Source organism: Eleutherodactylus coqui, chromosome 7 (genome assembly GCF_035609145.1).
Source record: "Eleutherodactylus coqui strain aEleCoq1 chromosome 7, aEleCoq1.hap1, whole genome shotgun sequence".
Taxonomy (NCBI): Eukaryota; Metazoa; Chordata; class Amphibia; order Anura; family Eleutherodactylidae; genus Eleutherodactylus; species Eleutherodactylus coqui.
Window position 1 is genome coordinate 94496547 of NC_089843.1, and position 6000 is coordinate 94502546.

A 6000-nucleotide genomic window follows, 5' to 3' on the forward strand; every position below is an offset into this window, starting at 1 on the left:
TGGTTTGCAGTGTATTTGTGCACCATGCTATCTGAGCAAGCTGCATAATATCCCTATCATCTAATCCTCTTCTTTACTTTATGCAGTCCTATAAAACCAGTTTGAAGCAACCACCCAACATTGCATTAAAAGTGGTCTTTTAGAAGGGTTGTCTTCTTAAAGAAGTTGGTCAGTATACATACGGTAGTATATACTAGAAATGAACGCAGGAAATCTAGTTTAGATAAAGAGGTGGTCTTCTCCAAGAAGTGGCTGTTGGAGAGTAAGAGACACAGGTGTATTTTAGTATTCCCTTAATTAAGGGATCTTAATGTATCCATTTGGGACACCGTTGAGGTTTTATTTAGGACTGATTTCAATCTTCCTTGCTTTGCAAAGTAATTGTTTATAAGTTAATTCTTCTCTGAATTTCAGTGTCATTATGTTATACATGTAAACATTTTTGTGAGCACATCATAGGCTCTAGAAAAAAAAAACATGAACTGAAACTTTTACTTGTACATATAACTGGCAGCCATTTTGAACCGGGTCCTTAAAGTCTATTACAACTTGCTACACCATTTTTCCACTCTTTCAACACACAAAAAGTGCATAAGTTACAATCTAGTCTTTGTGAGAGTAACCTAAAACACGTCTGTGTAGCATGGAAGGGCAGTCTATTATATAACATATAGAACTTCCTGTGGCCACTTCTATTTTTCTAGATACATGGTCACAAAAGGCGGTCACCCAAACTGGAAGTCAGTGGTTGAATTGAAGTACAATACCCTTCTGAATGCACTAAAAGTGAATGTTGAAAGTGAGCTTGCAGATGTGTGGAGTAGTAATTTGGTGTAGTCCATTGCTACAAGACTAGGCTTTTGCCTCATTGCCCACTTAGTGACTATTTTTGAAGCAATGTAAGTAGTGGATGCTGATTCAGAGATTAGACTCCATGACTTTATAGACTTCACTTGTCAAGGAAATGGAAAGCAGACGATTGCTCTTCGTGTTTCCTGTTGTTTGTTCATATTGTCCTAGTGTCTTGTTTTAATTTAGGTTTTTATTATTGTCTTGTACAGTAGATAGTATTATATACAAAGTATTTGCAGACAGCCCATAAAATAGTAACACTTCAGCACAATAACATAAAACACTGTGTTGGGAGATACCGGTCTGCGGGTCTGAAGAGTTTGCTGATAACTATCTAGTGGTCTATATATATATCTATACATATGTCTATACATTTATTCATAGTCTAACACTGTTTCAATAATGGCCCTAAGCACTAATTATCACATTTCAAAATTTTCCGTAACTCAGTATATTTTGTATTTTATAGTTTGCTAAATCTGTAAGAGCTATGCTTTTCTACTATAATAAAACCAGGGGTTTTTGTACAAATTTGTATATTTGTTCTCTTTCCTAGACTGAAAGTAGTTACTTTTATTTTTTTTCTTTTGCCGATATATGGAGTTTAGTCAATTTACGGTATAAAGTAGAGTCAGTAATAATTCAGAATTAAGCATGCAGTTTTGTTACTGACCCTTTGCTCATCCTAGGCCCAATGTCCATGGGCGGATTTTATTCATTGAATTGGCGTGGGTCTGCCGCTTGGGAGATCTGCAGCTCTAGCTGCCCATAGGGAAGCATTGGGCATCCACACTTCATTTAAGTTCTGCGGATTTGATTTTAAATGATTTGCGAATGCCACGCTCGGATAATAAATCGCAGCATGCTCCATTTAATCGCAGATCACGATCTGGCTCCATTCACCTCTATGGGAGCTTAGGATCCGCAGTGCATCCACAAATACATTTAAATGCATTTGCGGATTTGAAGGTTAGCAGCAATTAGGGAGATGGGGAAAAGGCTGGAAGTTGTTTTTTTCTGTGCGGATGATCCGCAGTGCATTCGTGATCTCCCACAAGGAAAAAAATCAGTTTTAACCCTTTCCAATCCACTGTCTGACCTCTGAAGACATTATGGTTTAAGGCTGTACAGCTCCGATGTTGGAAGACATCCGTCAAGGTTCTCTTATTGCATATTGCCAGCCTTTCTGCTGTCAGAGCCTATCCAATGTGTCACCTCATGCAGTACTGGCTTTAGCCAGCAGATAGCGGCGTTGTATAACGGCAGAAAAATAGTAAGACCCCTAGGAAAACCAGGATACAAATTGGATTGGAAAGAGTTAAGATGACCAACAATGCATCCACATCAAATATCCGTGCATGCCGTGGACATGAGGCCTTAAAAGAGATAATTTATGTAAAAGAACCACATCGACATGACATTCCTATACAAAATTTAAAAAATTACCAATTCAATTTAAAGATTATGGACAACTTTTGAGGGCATGTGTTTATAGCTCAAAATAATGTTTTTAATTGCAGCTTCTATGTATCTGTGTACAAAGCAAACTGCAGAATATTATTCACTAACTAATACATCCCAGTAGCTTTCTGATGAGTTGGTCTCAGCCCTTTTTTCTCCCCAATGATGTTCTAAGGCCTTATTCAAACGGGTGAGTGCGACCTTGGTCAGTGACAAAGCGACTGATTTCACTGCGAGTATATGTACATATTACATCACGCTTTGTTCGGTGTTTGCATTTTCAACACGGAAGGGTCATCTCAGTGCAATCTGTTTTTCACATGTGTGAAAAGAAAAAGGCAAGTGGCCCAATTTCTGCCATTTAAAACTCTCATTTAAAGTCAATGGGTTCTTGAAAAAAAAAACACATTCGCATGCCATGCAAGTGCATTTCATTATTTTAAGCGCACTTATTGACTTCAATGGGCAATTCTCATCCGAAAATAACCCCTGAATAGAGCATGCTGCAATTTTCTTACATGGACCATTGGACTGTGAAAAAGAATCGTATGTCAATATACACACTGGGGTCTGAGTTCTGTCAGTTTCAAACTCAGACATTAAATTCATCTGTGTGAATAAACCAAAACTGATTTATAACCAAAACAAAGTTTAGGATCTCCTCAGCTGAATTCTAATCAAGTAAAAGTTGACTTTGTAACATAGTATGTAAGGCTGAAAAAAGACACATGTTCACCCAGTTCAGCCTAATATCCTGCAATGTTAATCCAGTGAAAAGAAGAAAAAAAAACAATGGGGTAAAAGTCATTTTCCTAGTTTTAGGGAATAAAATTCCTTCCCGGCTCCAATCTGGCAATCAGAATAATCCCTGGATCAACAACCCTTCCGAAGTCATAAGTGATTATAATATTATATATCTTGTAACACTCAAAAAGGCATTCAGGCCCCTCTTAAAGACCATTATGGAATTCGCCATCACCACATCCTCAGGCAGAGAGTTCCATAGTCTCACTGCTCTTACAGTAAAGAACCCCCCTCTATGTTGGTGTAGAAACCTTCTTTCCTCTAGATGTAGAGGATGCCCCCTTCTTACAGTCACAATCCTGGGTATAAACAGTTTGTGGGAGAGATCTCTGTATTGTCCCTGATATATTTATACATTATCGAGTTCGCCCCTCAGCCATCTTTTTCTAAACTAAATAACCCACATTTGATAACCTCTCTGGGTATTGTAGTCCATCCAATCCATTTATTACTTTAGTTGCCCGCCTTTACTTCGTTCAAGCTCTGTTATGTCCTTCTTGAGTACCGGTGCCCAAAGCTGAACACAATATTCCTTGTGTGGTCTGACCAGTGATTTGCCCCTATACCCATTTTGATGCACCCCATGATCCTATTTGCCTTGGCAGCAGTTGCCTGACACTGGTTGCTCCAGCTAAGTTTACAGTTAACTAAAATTCTCCAAATCTTTCCATGTCAGTGTTACCCAGTGCATTCCCATTTAGCAATGGTGACATGTATTTCCCCTGCCCATGTGCCCATTTAACCTGATTACAAATGTGCTTAGAAGATTATTCAGGAGAGGAATGATTGGGAGTCTCAGATCAAAACATCAGGCAGCCAGACAAGCAGAATTGTTAGTGAATGGTTTTCTGCCGCTTGCTGTGTACTGTGATACATTGGAGCTACCAAAGCCAAACTGTTGAACATTTTTAATAAAACTACAATTACAAAACTGATCTTAAAGGAGATGTCCCGCGCCGAAACGGGTTTTTTTTTTTTTAACCCCCCCCCCGTTCGGCGCGAGACAACCCCGATGCAGGGGTTAAAAAAACCACCCGCACAGCGCTTACCTGAATCCCGGCGGTCCGGCGTCTTCATACTCACCTGCTGAAGATGGCCGCCGGGATCTTCTACCTTCGTGGACCGCAGCTCTTCTGTGCGGTCACTGCCGATTCCAGCCTCCTGATTGGCTGGAATCGGCACGTGACGGGGCGGAGCTACACGGAGCCGCTCTCTGGCACGAGCGGCTCCATAGAAGACTGCTGAAGACCCGGACTGCGCAAGCGCGGCTAATTTGGCCATCGGAGGCCAAAAATTAGTCGGCTCCATGGAGACGAGGACGCTAGCAACGGAGCAGGTAAGTAAAAAACTTTTTATAACTTCTGTATGGCTCATAATTAATGCACAATGTACATTACAAAGTGCATTATTATGGCCATGCAGAAGTGTATAGACCCACTTGCTGCCTCGGGACATCTCCTTTAAGTTAAAAATTTATGCAGTTCAGTAAAATTTAACACTTTGTGTACTAATGACTCAGTGTTTTAGGCCTCATGTCCACGGGGAAAATCAGGCCCGCTACGGATTCTCCATGGAGAATCCGCAGCGGGTCCCTCCTGCCCCACGGACATGAGGCATAAAATAACAATTATTACTCACCTCTCGCACACTCCGGATCTTCCCTTCTTCGTGGCTTCATCTTCTCTCCGTCACGGACGGATCTTCTTTCTTCGGCCCGGCGGATGTGCACGGCACGTCGTTGCGTGCCGCGCGCATGCGCCAGCCCGAAGAAAAAAGATCCGGCCGCGACGGAGAGAAGATGAAGCCGCGAAGAAGGGAAGATCCGGAGCAGGTGAGTATATTCTGATTTTGGTCTCCCGCGGGTCCGGGTGGCTTTCATTGGCTTCAATTGAAGCCTGCGGGAGACCCGCATGAAAATGGAGCATGGTCCGGATTTTTTCATGCTCCATTTTTTTTAAAATCACTTTATTTGACCATCCGCGGGTATTTATCTACCCGCGGGTGGTCAATGCATCCCTACGGGATGCGGATCCGCATGCGGGTGATCCGCTGCGGATTTTAAATAATCTTTTGCCTGTGGACATGAGGCCTTAATGTTTTCCACTTGCTTTAATTCAGTGGGATCCATCATTATTTATTTCCTACAAATAAAAATCTGAGATATAGTACTTTTAATCAGAGCTCTCTCTTGTGATAAGCTGTGCATCTGCATGCCCCAAACCAATCAATCCAGGATAGGTCTTCATGCATCTTTATCAAAGTAAACTGTGAAAGTTCCTATTAGATAACAGCAAATAGAAATCTTAGAAACTATGAAGAATGGACACAAAATACGCTCTTTGTCAAAACAAAATCAAGCACCTAGGAGTTGTAGTTTTGCTGCAGAACTTGGCCTGCAGTTACATCTCAGGCAGATATACAAATGATGAGAGTTGTGGTGGGTATGATGAACAGTCTTGTCTGCTGAAGCCCTAAAAGTGGCTAATTGTGTGTAGTGGACCTCTTTTTCCGCTTTTGTAGAGCTTGTTCACCCTTAGATGCGTCTACGATGCAATTGAGGAGATTTTGTTTTGTTCATAAATTGCCCACCACCTGGGCTGTTCTGACCAGACTGTTAGAAGGTGTTGGGAACGATGGTTGAGGGCACACAAGGCGACCGAGCTCAGGACCCCCTCCACAGACCACCAGTAGAGAGGGGCATCCGACAAGCATGAGCAGTTCCAACTGTTTCATTGTCCGCCATCCAGAGACAGAGAGCAGGATCGTTACAGGCCTCTGTGTCTGTCGGGAACCATTTGCAGGTGCTTGGCTAAAGGACATTTGGTCTCATAGTGCCCATTACATACGGAGCCTGTAGCTAGAGTCAGTACAACAGGGTACTAG